The sequence below is a fragment of the Nilaparvata lugens genome, chromosome 14, assembly GCF_014356525.2.
Source record: "Nilaparvata lugens isolate BPH chromosome 14, ASM1435652v1, whole genome shotgun sequence".
NCBI lineage: Eukaryota > Metazoa > Arthropoda > Insecta > Hemiptera > Delphacidae > Nilaparvata > Nilaparvata lugens.
The window spans coordinates 5,514,732-5,531,738 of NC_052517.1; the positions used below are offsets into that span (position 1 = coordinate 5,514,732).

The 17,007-nt window shown below is 34.1% G+C and overlaps 1 protein-coding gene across 1 annotated transcript in view; it reads right to left on the reverse strand.

Annotated features, from left to right (window-relative positions):
* The window catches only part of LOC111046005, a 72,128-nt gene extending 56,936 nt beyond the window's left edge, over positions 1-15,192 (reverse strand). The window contains exon 1 of the mRNA XM_022331491.2: positions 14,614-15,192. The gene's annotated coding sequence lies outside the window, so the exon portion shown is untranslated. The remainder of the gene's footprint in view (positions 1-14,613) is intronic.
* Positions 15,193-17,007: the final 1,815 nt, after the last annotated feature.

Consider the following 17,007-nt stretch of genomic DNA (forward strand, 5'->3'; position numbering starts at 1 on the left):
CAAAACAGTGTAGATTTGATACAAATTCGTATCAACTTGACACAAAAAGCAATCGCGTATCAAGCAAGGTTACTGCGTTCTTGCCATGGGTCAAAAATGTAAATATTAATACCGCATTCAATTAGAGTTCATTACTATTTTATCAAGTTCATCGCTTGGCAAATGTATTGAGAAGGTCAAGCTAGTCACTCTTGTCTGAAATGTTTTTGTTTGGTTTTTTCTACTCTTCAACTGATATTACTGTTACATAATTATTGTTGATTAATACTGAAAATCACCACACAGTCATTATTGCAGATTACATAATTACTTTCCTTGCCCTATTACCATAGGTAAGGAAAGTATTGCTTCCAAAAAAAATTAAGGTACACCAATTTCTAAATTTCTCTACGTTTCAAGGTCTCCTGAGTCCAAAAAAGTGGTTTTGGGTATTGGTCTATATATATATATATATATATATATATATATATATATAATATATATATATATATATATATATATATATATATATATATATGTGTGTGTGGTGTGTGTGTGTGTGTGTGTGTGTGTGGTGTATCTGCGCCTGTGTACACGATATCTCATCTCCCAATTAACGGAATTACTTGAAATTTGAAACTCAAGGTCCTTACAGTATAAGTATCCGACACGAACAATTTCGATCAAATGCAATTCAAGTTGGCAGCTAAAATGGCGAAAATGTTGTCAAAAATAGGGTTTTCGCGATGTTCTCGAAAACGGCTCCAACGATTTTGATCAAATTCATACCTAAAAAAGTCATTGATAAGCTCTATCAACTGTCACAAGTCCCATATCTGTAAAAATTTCAGGAGCACCGCCCCATCTATGCAAAGTTTGATTTTAGATTCCCAATTATCAGGCTTCAGATACAATTCAAATTTTCTCTATAATAAACCTAATCTAATCTGGAATTTGGAGCAGGGACGACCTATACCATGGGATATCTTCAAATGCAACATTATATATATATATATATATATATATATATATATATATATATATGAATATGTATAGTAGAATAAATCTAATCTAATCATGATTCTTCCAAGGTCCCTCTTATACTCGATATTACTTTTTCTATATGCATTAACAAAGACTAAAATGACAAGTGGGTCAATGATAATGTGTATTTAAACTGTTATTTTCTAGTATTTTGGGAACTAAATGTGAAAAAATGTCCCAAATCACCACAGCATGTTACAACGTTCTAAATAAAAAAAAATGTTTATCACTATCTATTCTGAAGCCATGTGCATTTGTAATTTTTCACCAACTCGAAATTGGTTTGTTTTGACTTCTCCTCTTCCTCTTCTTCTTCTTCACCTCGTCCTCTTCTACTTCTTCTTCTTCTCCTCATCCTCTCCTCTTCTCCTCGTCTTCTTCATCTAATTCTCTTCTCCTTCTTCTTCTCCCCTTATTCTTCTTCCACTTTAACTTCTTCTTTTTCATTTTCTTTTTTATCCTCCTTCAACTTCTCCTCCTCCTCCTATTTCTTAATCTTTTTTGGTAGAGAGTTAGTGGGGAGGATATTTTTAATATTCTTTCCGAAGAATGGACATTGATATGTCCAAAGCTCCGCCAATTTATGTAGATGCATAACAATATAATTATTATCTATAGTTATTATATTACAAATTGCTTTTTCATATCATATACAGTTCAATAATTATTTTCTTAGTCTATATCAAGTAAATTCATCTATAATTTTGCTGTATTGTAAGCTATTGTATATAAGTGTATAAGACAGTATATATTGTAATCTACATAAATAAAGTACTCAATCAATCAATCTTCATTTACTACTTATTCTTTCTCCTGTCTCATTTTTCCTATCTATCCATCAAATGATTCCATCTCTATTTTATCCAAAATGCTCCAATAATTCAATTGTTTATTGTTTTAAATGAATATTTAATTTATTCCTCAGTTTATGTTTCACTCCCTTCAACAGACAATTCAATCATCTTCTCTCAATTTATCCCGCTCTCTCTCCCTCCTCTCTTCTTCTTCTTCTTCTTATTATTATTATCATTATTCTCCTAATCCTCTTGAACTTCTTTTTCTTCTCCTCTTCCTCATCATCTTCTTCTTTTCCTTATCCTCTTCTTCTTCACCTCCTCCTCCTCTCTCTTCTTCTCCTCATCCTCTTTTCCCCTACTCCTCATCCTCTTCTTGTTCTTCTCCTTTTCCTCTTCTTGTTTTTCTTCTTCTTCCCCTTCTCATCCCTCTTCTTCTTCTTCTTCTTCTTCTTCGGTCTCCTTATCTCCTTCTTCTCTTCTTCATCAACTTCTCCAAATAATTCCATTTTCCTCATTCTATCTTTCTCTCTCTTCAACACACACTTCATTTTCTCTTCTCTCAATTCTTCCTACTCACTCCCTTCCCTAAACCCATTCTTCTTCTTTTTCTCCTCTCATCTTCCCATCTTCCTCCTCTCCTTCTCTTTCACCCCTTCTTCCCACTCTTCTTCTTCTTCCTCTTTTCTTCACTTTCTCCTTCTCCTCCTCCCACTTCTCTTTTCTTCATCCTTCTTCTTCTATTTTCTCTCTCCTTCTCCTTCATCATCATCTTCTCCTTCTTCTTCTCCTCCTTCCACTTCTTCTTTTTTCTTCCTCCATCTCCTCCTTATTCATCTTCATCTCCCCCTGAACCATCTATTTGAAGCAGTTGCCATTCTATTTTGAGCATATGTTTGGCGTAGCCTGTTCTATTTTTACTATCCTTAACGATTGTTTTTCTTTAGGTGATTGAGTTTTGGAAAATATTTTGGTTTGAAATACCACCTGTGACCCATCGCCATGTTTGTTTTCGAGAGATCTACTGTCTAGTTGACAGATGAATTGGCTATTTTCATTTATTTCGGAACGTTTCTGCTTCTAGTTGATACAAATATCATAGAAAGATGATAGACAAGGATAGCAACACCAATATAAATCAAATACTGTCATTATAACGCGGACCTAACTATAGGAAGATGATACAAGGATTCGTTTCTGCTTCTAGTTGATAAACGTCAACTGTTCAACCACTTACTCTCCTACTAATAGTTGATTGTTCAACTAGAAAAGGATAGCACTATCTGCTTTGTGGAATGATAGACAAGGATAGCAACACCAATATTAATCAAATACTGTCATTATAACGCGGACCTCACTCTAGGAAATGAATGATACGGAAGTGATATGCTAAACTGAGGATCCTATGAATATTTATGATTCTACAAGTGAACTGAATCATAAATTCTGAATCATAATTTCACTTTGGTGAAATCAACTTTCAACCGACAGTTCATGTTGAATGGGAAGTTATTGGTACATACTAGCCGTCAGGCTCGCTTCGCTCGCCATATCCGTATAGCCAGGGGGCCCACTGGACCCCCGACTGGATCGTCCAAGAATGAGATAAGCAGGTTCGCTTCGCACGCCTGTATTTTTCATTTGAGCATTTTTATCATATGTTAGGACAATCCAGTCAGGGGTCCAGACTAAACGTCTGGCTAAACGGATATGACGAGCGAAGCGAGCCTGATGGCTAGTAGTATAATATTCCCAGAAATAGCTCAGATTGAAGAAGCAGTGCCCAATCAATTTTTCCGCGATAAATGCATTTCAATCTTCAACTTGGTGCCAACCTAATAAAGTCAACTCAACTTAATGCCAACCTGACAAAATTATTAATTTAGTTACCAGTTAACAACTGTTTCGATGAGGTACTCTCTCTAGATTATAGTTCTATATTAACATAGGGTATGAACATTTTTCAATTATAATTAAGAGAATAAGAAGAATATACATGCTAAAAGACGAACTTCAAACCCTTAAAAACCACCCTTAGAGTTAAAATATTGCCAAAAGATTTCTTAGTGCGCCTCTAAAGGGCCAACTAAACATACCTACCAAATCTGAACGTTTTTGGTCCGGTAGATTTTTAGTTCTGCGAGTGAGTGAGTGAGTGAGTGAGTGAGTCAGTCAGTCAGTGAGTGAGTGCCATTTCGCTTTTATTTATATAGATACTATTAAACGAGCAACTTCTGTTTATATGTTTGTATGTTTAGATGTTTATAATATTATGTTTGTATTTCACCGGATCTCGAAAACGGCTCTAACGATTCTCACGAAATCCAGAACATAGTAGGTCTATAATATGAAGATTCGATTGCACTAGGTCTCATCCCTGGGAAAACTCGCTGAAGGATATTAAAAGGATAATTATTATTCATCCCTGGAAAAACAGCTGATAATAATTATCTCGTCGTCTGTTCATGATGGAAGTGAGTGAGCGAGTTCATGTGTTGTAAGTGGTTGACAGTTGACGTTTATCAACTAGAAGCAGAAACGAATCCTTGTATCATCTTCCTATAGTGAGAATTTCATACTTGGTATTAAATATATAGTCAATTAATTATAATTTCGCCACACTGCACAGAAAGCAACTGTTTTCCAGTCCCTAAGTAGATCTGAAAGACATTGTTTGCAGACGACTCACGTCTGACGTCAGAACAGGTTTCTTTCCGACCTAGGCCGGAAAGAGTACCCTTTCCAGCCGCTAACATGCAACTAAGAAAGGTGATCAAAAAACAGCTGATCAAAAAACTTTACATTATTTGTGTTCATTATTCAATAATTAAAACATTTATAATAATATCATCTTATTGTCATTTGAAAGAATAAAATAGTTATTTGTGCAACTAGTGCGCAAAGTGACAGTTTGCTGCACCGAAAGAAACGTTTACGCCCGAGCCGTAGGCGAGGGCGGAATGGTTTGTTGAGTGCAGCAGAGGAACTTTGCGCACGTATTTCACATTAAGTTTTTCCTACAGTTACCATTGAATATGAAAAGTGGGTAATTATGGGTAAAATTGCCTGAAATGCATCAAATGTTTTTCTGTGTAATTTTATTATTGATAAAAACCTTAATCCTAAAATCCTAAAGTCCTCGTTGTCGTTGGTTATAATATATAATGAATAATAATTAGCGCGTTGTGCTTGGTTGCACCTCTGCTCACTATAGCAGCCACAGCAGTCACTGTTACCAACTTCATTTTGATTTTGCTGCACTGTTGCTCCATATAACCTACTAAGTATTTTGCGTTGCCATGTTGCAAATCTGGAGTGCAGAAAAATTTTTCCCGCACTAGAGCGGAAAAGTGATTCTTTGCGTTCTGTAATCAGTGCAGCAATGGCCACTTTTCAACGTAACTGTAGGAAAAAGTATAAACTCAACCTCCCACGTAATTGAACATCATCTTTTAGGTTATTTAGACAAATCAGAAAGAAAAAATAAAAATACTTGGACAATTTCCTGATATTCAGATCACCTCAGATTTGCTAGAGCTATCACCTTCCACTTCTGCTTTCGGAAGTGCTTAGTAAACAACTATTCTCATATATATACTGTTTATTTTTGTGTGTGGCGAAAAATAGCGTTCGCACCACGGGCAAAAATGTTTCTCTGGCTCTCAATCTTTTCTAGTGCTCGGCCTACGGCCTCGGACTTGAAAACCGATTTCGAGCCGGAAAAGTCTCATTTTCTGCTCTAGGTGCGAAATATACTATTCTACATTGTTGAAAAACGATCCTGCAACATTGTAGAGGTAGAAAAGGATAGAACTATCTGCTTTGTGGAATGATAGACAAGGATAGCAATACCAATATTAATCAAATACTGCCATTATAACGTGAACCTCACTATATAATAGTATTATTACAGTAATCATATTTGGTGGTATTGAAATAGTTCAAAAATAAATAAAAAATTTTACAGTGGGCTATCAGTGGGTATTAGAAAATATTCCATTTTTCTATTTCTCCTTCGTCTTCTTCTTCTCCTTCATTCCTACTTCTTACGCTTCTTCTCCTTCATATCCTACTTCTTACGCTTCTTCTCCTTCTTCTTCATCTACTACTTCTTGCTCTTCTTCTTCTTCTTCTTCTTCTTCTTCTTCTTCTTCTTCTTCTTCTCCTCCTCCTCCTCATCCTCCTTCATCTACTACTACTTCTTCTCCTTCTTCTTCATCTACTACTTCTTGTTCTTCTACTTCTCCTCTCCTCTCTTCTCTTCTTCTTCTTCTCTTCTCTTTCTTTTTCTTCTTCTTCTTCTCCTCCTCCTCCATCTTCTTCTCCTTCATATTATTCTACTTCTTACGCTTCTTCTACTTCTTGCTCTACTTCTTCTTTGTGTTCTTTTTTTCTTTTTCTGCTTCTTCTCATCATCATCATCTCCTGCCTTCTTTTTCTTCTTCCTTCTCCTCTCTTGCTTCGTCATACCCAGGAAAAGAATAATATTTTTATCTCCTTCTCTCAAAATAGTGAGAATCAAGTTATAAAGTTTGCACTTGATCAACTTTGGTTTGCTATTTTCTCTTCTGCTCATGTCTTCTTCTTCTTCTTCTTCTTCTCCTCCTCCTCCTTCTTCTTCTTCATCATCTCTTGCCGTCTTCTTCTTCTTCTTCTTCTTCTTCTTCTTCTTCTTCATCACCTGTCTTATTCTCCTTATTCTTTCTATTCTTCTTCTTCTTCTTCTTCTTCTTCTTCTTCTTCTTCTTCTTCTTCTTCTCCTCCTCCTCCTTCTTCTTCTTCTTCATCATCTCTTGCCATCTTCTTCTTCTTCTTCTTCTTCTTCTTCTTCATCACCTGTCTTATTCTCCTTATTCTATCTATTCTTCTTCTTCTTCTTCTTCTTCTTCTTCTTCTTCTTCTCCTCCTTCTTCTTCTTCTTCATCATCTCTTGCCGTCTTCTTCTTCTTCTTCTTCTTCTTCTTCTTCTTCATCACCTGTCTTATTCTCCTTATTCTTTCTATTCTTCTTCTTCTTCTTCATTTTCTGTCCTATTCTCCTCATTTTTTCTCTTCTTCTTCTTCATCTTCTATCTTATTCTCCTTATTCTTTATCTTCTCCTTATTCTTTTTCTTCTTCTTTGTCTCTCTTTTTCTCTGTCTCTTTAGGTAAATAGTTAGTGGGGAGGATATTTTTAATATTCTTTCCGAAGAATGGACATTGATATGTCCAAAGCTCCGCCAATTTATGTAGATGCATAACAATATAATTATCTATAGTTATTATATTACAAATTGCTTTTTCATATCATATACAGTTCAATAATTATTTTCTTAGTCACTATTATGTAAATTCATCTATAATTTTGCTGTATTGTAAGCTATTGTATGTAAGTGTATAAACCAGTGTATATTGTAATCTACATAAATAAAGTACTCAATCAATCTCTCTCTCTCTTCATCTTTCTTTCTACTTCCTCTTCCTCTTCTTCAAATAATCACCGCTTGCCAAATTCAACATATTCGCAGATATTTTGGCCAACCGCCAAACCCGGGACTCAATGGCTCTACAAAAATGTCAGTGGAATTCCTAGAGTGAGGTCCACGTTATAATGGCAGTGTTTGATTAACATGTTGTGTTGCTATCCTTGTCTATCATTCCACAAAGCAGATAGCTCTATCCTGTTCTGTATCAAATTATGGTGTTGTGTATCAAGTTGAGATGATACTGTATCATATTGTGTCGATACTGTATCATTGACCGAGCGAAGTGAGGTCTAAGATTCAAGTCGACGGTTTGGCATTTCTCTTAATGTGTTCTGAATTGTGTTCTGTTTATCAATAAATAAATAACGATCGAACCTCGGTGCCCCGATATTAATGATTATAAGATGATGATGATTAAGATTATCATGATGATTAAGATTATCATGATGATTAAGATTATCATGATGATTATGAATATGAGTTCGAAATTTGAAGTTGATTCGTAAAAGTAATCATAGCAAAACCAAACCCACAAACTAAGTTATGGTCATCAGTAAGAACTCGCTATGATCGTTCAATAAATCGTGAATGAACGTTGTCTGCAATCGAACCCTGGCAGGGAAAAAGGTCAAGGATGTGGGAATTTCCCGTGAGAAGGGAAAATCCCTCGGGGAAAAATAAGGGAGGGGGAAGTCTGTAACGTCATGCAGTCTTGTGACGCAGGTCTTTGCCTGGGTGTGTAAGAGAGAGAGTGAGAGAGATTGATTGCCTTTATTGATTAAATGCCTTCAAAGAGGGATAAAGAGATAGAGAGAGAGAGAAAGTGAGCGAGAGAGAGATTAATTGCCTTTAAAAAGAGAGAAAGAGATTGATTGATTGATTGAGTACTTTATTTATGTAGATTACAATATATACTGTCTTATACACTTATATACAATAGCTTACAATACAGCAAAATTATAGATGAATTTACATTATATAGACTAAGAAAATAATTATTGAACTGTATATGATATGAATAAGCAATTTGTAATATAATAACTATAGATAATAATTATATTGTTATGCATCTACATAAATTGGCGGAGCTTTGGACATATCAATGTCCATTCTTCGGAAAGAATATTAAAAATATCCTCCCCACTAACTCTCTACCAAAGAGAGAGTGAGCGAGAGAGATTGATTGCCTTTATTGATTAATTGCCTTTTAAAAGAGAGAAAGAGAGAGTGAGAAAGAGATAGAGAGAGTGAGCGAGAGAGAGAGAGAGAAAGAGATTAAATTAGATTAGTTTTCTTTATTTATGTGTGTTACAATATTTACTGGCTTAGAAACCACATTAAATTACAGTATTGCTAATTATTCAACAAATTTTACAAAATATAAATAATTAATCAATGAGAATAAAGATTGGATGCAATTTGAATAACTATAATATATTAATAACGTGATGTAACTTCATAAATCGGCGGTGTTTCAACAAATAATTGTCGATTCTCTAAGAAGGTTATAAAATAACCTTCCCAGTAACACACGACCGGGAGAAGAATATAGAGAAGATAGACAAGAAGATAGAGAGAGTGAGCGAGAGAGAGAGAGAGATTGAGAAAGAGATTAGATTAGATTGATTTCTTTATTTATGTATGTTACAATATTCACTGGCTTAGAAACCACATTAAATTACAGTATTGCTAATTATTCAACAAATTTTACAAAGTATGAGAAATTAATCAATGAGAATAAAGATTGAATGCAATTAGAATAACTATAATATAATATTGTGATGTAACTTCATAAATCGAGTGTTTCAACAAATAATTGTCAATTCTTTGAAAAGGATTTAAAAATAAAAATATCCTTCCCATCAACACACGACCGGTAAAGTGAGAGAGAGAGATTGATTATGTGCCTTTAGACTATCAGAGAGCGGAGTTAGGACATCAGATGCTCTCTCCCACACAACCCTAAAATCTCTCTAGAGAGTGTGTGTGTGTGAGAGAGAGAGAGTGAGATTGATTGATTGATTGAGTACTTTATTTATGTAGATTACAATATATACTGGCTTATACACTTATAGACAATAGCTTACAATACAGCAAAATTATAGATGAATTTACATAATATAGACTAAGAAAATAATTATTGAACTGTATATGATATGAAAAAGTAATTTGTAATATAATAACTATAGATAATTATATTGTTATGCATCTACATAAATTGGCGGAGCTTTGGACATATCAATGTCCATTCTTCGGAAAGAATATTGAAATATCCTCCCCACTAACTCTCTACCAAAACGTTAATTTAATTAATTAAACTAAGGATTTATTTATTAATGGGAAATTTTGTAAAAGTTTTAATTAATATAAATATTTCAGAGAAAATAAACAGGAAATTGATAGAGTAAAATAATTATATAGGTAGATAAGATCAAATTATTGATTAATAAAATGAAGTAGGCTGAAAGTAGATCAGGGAGAGGGAGGTAGGTAGATGAGAGGGAGAGAGAGAGTTACAGTAACAGAGATAGTGTGTGAGAGAGATTGATTGATTGATTTATCTCATGCCAGGTCTTGTAACACCCATTGCATTGATAACATTACAACATTGCGAGATTACAAAATGATACTAAATTAAAAATATTACTCTAAATATACAAAAGAGGAAATAATAAGTAAACTGAGTTAAAAATAATTGAAAAATATAAAAGTAAGGCAAAAAATCTGGTGTGGAGCACTCACACAACTTTCCTTTCCGTTATGAAAATTGGTCACCTGACGCTAGTGTTCCCGCGCATCTCAAGTCTACTATTCAAAGATTTGAGCCAGCTGGTGACAGGGCAATAATGCTGGAGACACACATGAGGTCTGCTATCAGATCTCTTCATAGTGAATGATTTAATAGAATCAACAATAATTTGCAATTGAATAATCACATTTTCTCGAATTTAAAGCTTATTTTCAATTTTAGGTGAAAATGTTACTGAACATTAATTGTAGAGATTTTCATGCTCAATCTACTCCACTTGATTTTTTTTGTTTCAATTGTATCTGAAGCCTGATAATTGGTAATCTATCTGCATTGATGGGGCGGAGCTCCTGAAATTTTTACAGATATGGGACTTGTGGCAGTTGATAGAGCTTATCGATGACTATTTTAGGTATGAATTTGATCAAAATCGTTGGAGCCGTTTCCGAGAAAATTACAAAAAACCCTGTTTATGACAACATTTTCGCCATTTTAGCCGCCATCTTGAATTGAATTTGATCGAAATTGTTCGTGTCGGATCCTTATAGTGAAAGGACCTTAAGTTCCAAATTTCAAGTCATTCCGTTAATTGTGAGATGAGATATCGTGTACACAGACAAAGCAATACTTTCCTTACCTATGGTAATAGGGCAAGGAAAGTAAAAAGTATAACCTCATTACAATTGACAAATATTAAGATGCATAATGATGAAGAAGGAAGAGCATTAAAGTAACAGATTAATCTATTATATAAAAGCGAAATGGCACTCACTCACTGACTGACTCACTCACTCACTCACTCACTCACTCGCAGAACTAAAAATCTACCGGACCAAAAACGTTCAAATTTGGTAGGTATGTTCAGTTGGCCCTTTAGAGGCGCACTAAGAACGGATTTGAAAAAATCTCCAAAGATACGCCCAAAATCTGCGTTTTTCCAGCGTTTTCTCAGCTTTATCGAGAACAAATGAACAGAAAATGTTCAAATTTAGTACAGAAGCTCAGCTAGGGTGTAATAGTGTTGGGTTAGAAGGAATTTATAATAACGTCAAAGATACGCCCAAAATTAGAGTTTTCCAGCGTTTTTTTATTTTTCTCACATTTATCGGGAACAAATGAACAGAAATTGTTCAAATTTACTACAGAAGCTCAGCTGGGGTGTAATAATGTTGTGTTAGAAGGAATTTGAAATTACCTCAAAGATACACCCAAAATTAGCGGTTTTTTGCATTTTCTCAGTTATTTCATCAAGTAATAGACAGAAAATGTTCAAATTTGGTACAGAGGTTTAGCTAGGGTCTAAAAATTTTGTGATGAGGTGACTTTAATATTTCATCAAAGATACGCCCAAAATCGGCGTTTTTCCAACGTTTTTCTCAGCTTTTCTGCGTTTTCTCAGTACTTGACTTTCTGATGGAATGAAGCATGCTCAAATGAAAAATGCAGGCGAGCGAAGCGAGCCCGCTGATCTCATTTTTGGACGATCCAGTCGGGGGTACAGGGGGCTCCGCCCCCTGGCTAGACGGATATGGCGAGCGAAGCGAGCCTGACGGCTAGTGAAGAATAATAATAATAAAAAAGTGAAAGAGAGAGAGAGTTGGAGAGAGAGAGAGAGAGAGACGGAGAGAGGCACAGAAAGAGAACTTTGTATTGGCCCAACAACAAACAACAGTATACTGTTATATACAGTATACTTATATACAGATATACAGATAATACAGTATAATTATCTATACAGATATATGCTTAAACAAACTATAGGGAGACTATAGTGAAACCTGGATTATCCGACCCCCCTTAATGGACTCTGAAGGTAGTCTAAGTTTTAAATTTTATTTTATTTTTATAAAATAAAATAAAATTTAAAACTAAGTTTTAAAAGACCAAAAATGAGAAAAACCAAAAACCTGAATACAAAAACTGTAGTTTGAGATTCATGTTATGGAATTAGCACCTGATTAACATTGGTGTTACTATCCTTGTCTGTCATTAGACAAAGCAAATATCTCTTTCCTTTTCCAACTCTGCACCGTTGCCAAGTCGTTTGTAGAATATGATGAACTACCTACACAAGACTGACGTCCACGTGATTATGGCAGTGGAGAAAGATAGGAGAAAAACGTTGCCGATCCTCTGCCTTGTATAGACGGTAGCTGATACAGGTCTATTGAAGTAAATTAACGGTTCATTCTCGTTTAAAATTATCAATTAGGCTATATTTTATTAAGCAAGAATTTATATTTTTTAATAATTTGATAATGAATTTTTATAACTAAGATGAAAAATGTTTTGTTAATTGAAAGAAAAATCTGGCAACAGAGCAAAGCGAGAAAGAGATAGCGCTATCCGCTTTGTTGAACGACAGACAAGGATAGCAATACCATTGCTAACCAAATACTGCCATTATAACGTGGACCTCACTATAGCATATTCTATCACGAAAATTTATAAATAAATTTTTTATAAGGAAAATGAGAGAGATATTTCCTTGACGAGTAAAATATAGAACGGTTGATATTGCATCAGATATATACCGGTATCAGCTATCTTCTATAGAAGGCAGTGGCAAGGCAGAGAATCGGCAACATCTTTGTTCTTCTATCTTTCCCCACTGTCATTATAATGTGGACATCACTAAAGTATCTTAGCATATTTGATAAGAAAATAAACATAGAAACGCTATCCTATCTCAACTCAAAACCTTGTGGGTTGATTGTGGTTTCTAAATTCAAAATAAGGGTTGTGTGGCAGAGAGGACCTAGAGTCCTAACTCCGCTCTGATAAAGACAAATAATTAATTAATCCTGTCGGAATTTATTCAATTTTTACGGTGTTGTATTGAAACTAAGCTTTGATTTAAGTTCACTAATTTCAAAATCTGCTTTCTCCTCATTGGTAATAGACTCGTCAAAATAGTTTTTTCTGTTCTTTTTCTCTTGTAATAGTAATTTCTCTAGTGCAAGTTTTTGTGAAGACACGTCGGTTAATATCCTTTTCCTACAGTTACGTTGAAAAGTGGACATTGCTGCACTGATTACAGAACGCAAAGAATCACTTTTCCGCTCTAGTGCGGGAAAAATTTTTCTGCACTCCAGATTTGCAACATGGCAACGCAAAATACTTAGTAGGTTATATGGAGCAACAGTGCAGCAAAATCAAAATGAAGTTGGTAACAGTGACTGCTGTGGCTGCTATAGTGAGCAGAGGTGCAACCAAGCACAACGCGCTAATTATTATTCATTATATATATTATAACCAACGACAACGAGGACTTTAGGATTTTAGGATTAAGGTTTTTATCAATAATAAAATTACACAGAAAAACATTTGATGCATTTCAGGCAATTTTACCCATAATTACCCACTTTTCATATTCAATGGTAACTGTAGGAAAAACTTAATGTGAAATACGTGCGCAAAGTTCCTCTGCTGCACTCAAGAAACCATTCCGCCCTCGCCTACGGCTCGGGCGTAAACGTTTCTTTCGGTGCAGCGAACTGTCACTAGCGCACAGCGCACTAGTTGCACAAATAACTATTTCAGGTGTTTTTTACTATGCAGATGAATTTTTAGATATTCAAGTTGGTGAATAAGCATTCAGAATTCTTAAGTATGTTATCTCCATATCAATAAAAAAGAGACTCAAAATGTAATCTTTATATGTTTAAATGAGACTATATCCACTCAGCCCGGCCTAGCAAATTTATAGTCCCATAAAACTTTATTAAAATTTAGTGGGCCTACCATTAGAATATTTGAGATTAAATTTCACAAGTAATTATATTTCTACACTGTTGAAATATAGGAAAGGATAACGCTATCCGCTTTGTCGAATGACAGACAAGGATAACAACACCAATGTTAATCAAATATTGCAATTTCATAACGTGGACCTCGCTATAGTTCTATTAAATAAAAAACGTCGATTATTCAGATAATAATGGAACACCCATTATACCTTATAATTTTGCGTTTTCATATAGAAGATTATAATATTCCCATGGGAGAATTGGGCATAGGCATTAGGCCTAGCACTTATGTTTTCACGTTTTAATGGTCACTTCACTGATAAATGGTAATTTAAATTTATCCTCAAATGTAAACGGAAGAGGAATTGACAAGGTTAGATTTGGATGAATAATTTAATTTATTCCCAATAGCTCAAACAAACATAGATATTCAGTAACCTACAAAATACTTGTTAACCTTGAAATGTAGCCTATATTGTTACAATTCAGATATAACCATTTCAAAAGTTTAACTAAGTTATGTACATTGCTGGGTTTAAAAGTGAGAAAATACCAAATAGTTTAAATACATGATAAAGGCTAGGCTAATGAAAATACCTTCTCTACAACTATATTAGGTTAGGTGCAAGATGTATACTTGAATTCGTAGATAATTGTATCACTTTGTAGGCTGGTAAACAGGGCTTGGAAGGTTATTAAGGATCAAATCTGTAGAATGCATTAAAATACGGCAATTAATAGTCGAGGGCCTACAACATTTTAGCTATCAACATGTAATAACAATCTAGCTAGACAAAAATTCCAAAAATAGACATAGCTTTATTGTCACTCACCTCATAGATTTTTTATCCAATTTCAATGCAGAATAAAATTTATTCAAACTGCAGCTGGTTATTCCAAATATTCACAACACTTAACAATTATAATTTTTTAACAAAGATCACAACACAAAACTTTCGAACCTATAAACCTTGTTTAATAACACTAAACTGGCAATCACCTCGAATAAATCAAACTTGATATGTTTGCAATATAATGCTGGAGTACGGTAGTCAATGAAATTAGGATAAAATGTTTATTAAAGACGTAAAACAAGCAATTTTGAAACCTAAATTATGTAGAATGTTGTGTAGGAATACAATAGATTGATATCAAGTATAGTCACTACAGACTGGCTTTAACATCTGCTCAGTTGTAACAGCTTAGTAGAGATTTGGAATTAAAATCAACACCGCAGTAAAAAAATTAATCATTATATTTCCTTAATCATATATTTTTATTTGTAACGTTTGTTTTGTAATAAGCAAATTTAAGGCAGTCAGCGACAGGACCACAAGAATCAAGATCTTTTGGTTAAAAGGAAAAACTGCAAACTGGGACGTTCAGAAATTTTAGAAAATCAGCTCCCCACCAAACTAATGAATTACCAGCTGGTACCTGGTAGGCCTGTTTGATTTGTGGTTAGTTCAAGAAATAAGTTTAGCTATAAATAATAATTCGAAATTTTTGGATCGATATAACATGAAATTCAAATTAAAAACTTATATTTATTGATATGAAATTTGATTATTTCGTTATTTTTATAGTTTTAAATTTGTAAATGGCATCTGCTATTTGTCAACAGACAGACTTCCAATCTTCCAATAAGGCTTTAGTTTAAAATCTTTCCGCAGAATGCAGCACATTACGGACACCATTTCAAAACAATCAGCAATATTTTTTGTTGAGTTGAAGGTATTTGAATATGAATTATTACTCTTCACTCGTATAACATATTGAAAAATGAACAGCACTAACTTATAAAAAAAATTTGTTCTCTTTAATAAATGTTTCTTTCAAAATTTGTTTTAATAAAGCCGTTCAAAAGTTATTGGGTATTATTGTTTAGATATACACTGATTAAGATGATGTGGTTTGGTTAGTTTTAAATATTTAAGTAGAATAAGTAAATGTCCATCTAAAAAATTGAATTTTCTACAAGTTTGGTACCAACCGATGTGTTCAACCATTAACAAGTTATTGACAAATACTGCGAAAGAATCAAAAGCGACAATGCAATTGTCATGTTTTGAATCTCCATAAGAACAATATATTTTTAAAGTTAATGAGCATTATGGAACCAAAATATTATATAAAATATTTTTCACTGCAAATATTATCCTCTCAAAAATTTAGTTTTGACAAACCGTTTTTAAATTGTATTGAAAATTGAGTTCAATGTTCTCTCAGTTTTGATGCTCTACATTTTTTCAAATCTTTTGAATATTTTAATCACACCATCTTGTTAAAAATTCTATGTTCTTCAAATGGTCATTAGTATAATCCAGCTCCAATCAACTGTTCAGAAGTTATTGATTAAAATGTACAAACGAGTGCGAAGATTGATATATATTGTGGAGCTCTTCCTGGGGGAGTCACTCTCACCTCCAAGGATAGGACAACACATGTAGGGTGAATCTTGTACTGAGTCAATGGTGTAGCGGCTATAAATTTTGCAATGGCGTGTGAGGACGCTGAGTGAACACCAGACTGATTGACTCACTACAAGACTCAATACAATTGTCGGAATCGTGGGAGGCCTAAACGCTCGCTCACCCTTGATTCTTCTAGTGACAGATTGTATAATGATGAAATTTTTATAAGTAGTGTAGCGGACGCTAACACTGAATACGGATACCTTAAAATTATTACCTGTGAAGAATGAGCATACAAAATCATACAGGTCGAGCAAAAATCCCGATGTAGATAATTTACGGGACTGCGTCTCTAATAAGTTCTGAAGGATTAAAATACGGTATTTGAACCAAATATCGTTCAGAATATATTTCGAGATCAGAGTCTTGTCGGGTTTAAGCTCTATTGTAGGAATTTATATGATCTATGGCTGCCACTGCTGTGCAATTGATGTGTTCGCTCCTAAGTCGAGGTAGGTAACAGATAAAAGCTGATATATGAGCAGGTAAGGACAAAGAATAAATATCTTGATCTGACCCCACTCGCTACATCCACTTAGACCTGTTCCAATATCCAGCTTAATTCAATTATTTCAATGATCGTATTCGATCGGTTCTTGATGATATAGAACGTATCAGAAACAATAATTGACAGGCTTAAGAAATAATCGAACTCAGAAAGCGAATTAACAAAACTGAAATATATTACAATAAAATATGTAATCATACAGTGCAGATTCAGGATTTGATTTACAGGTTGATAATAATTTAGCA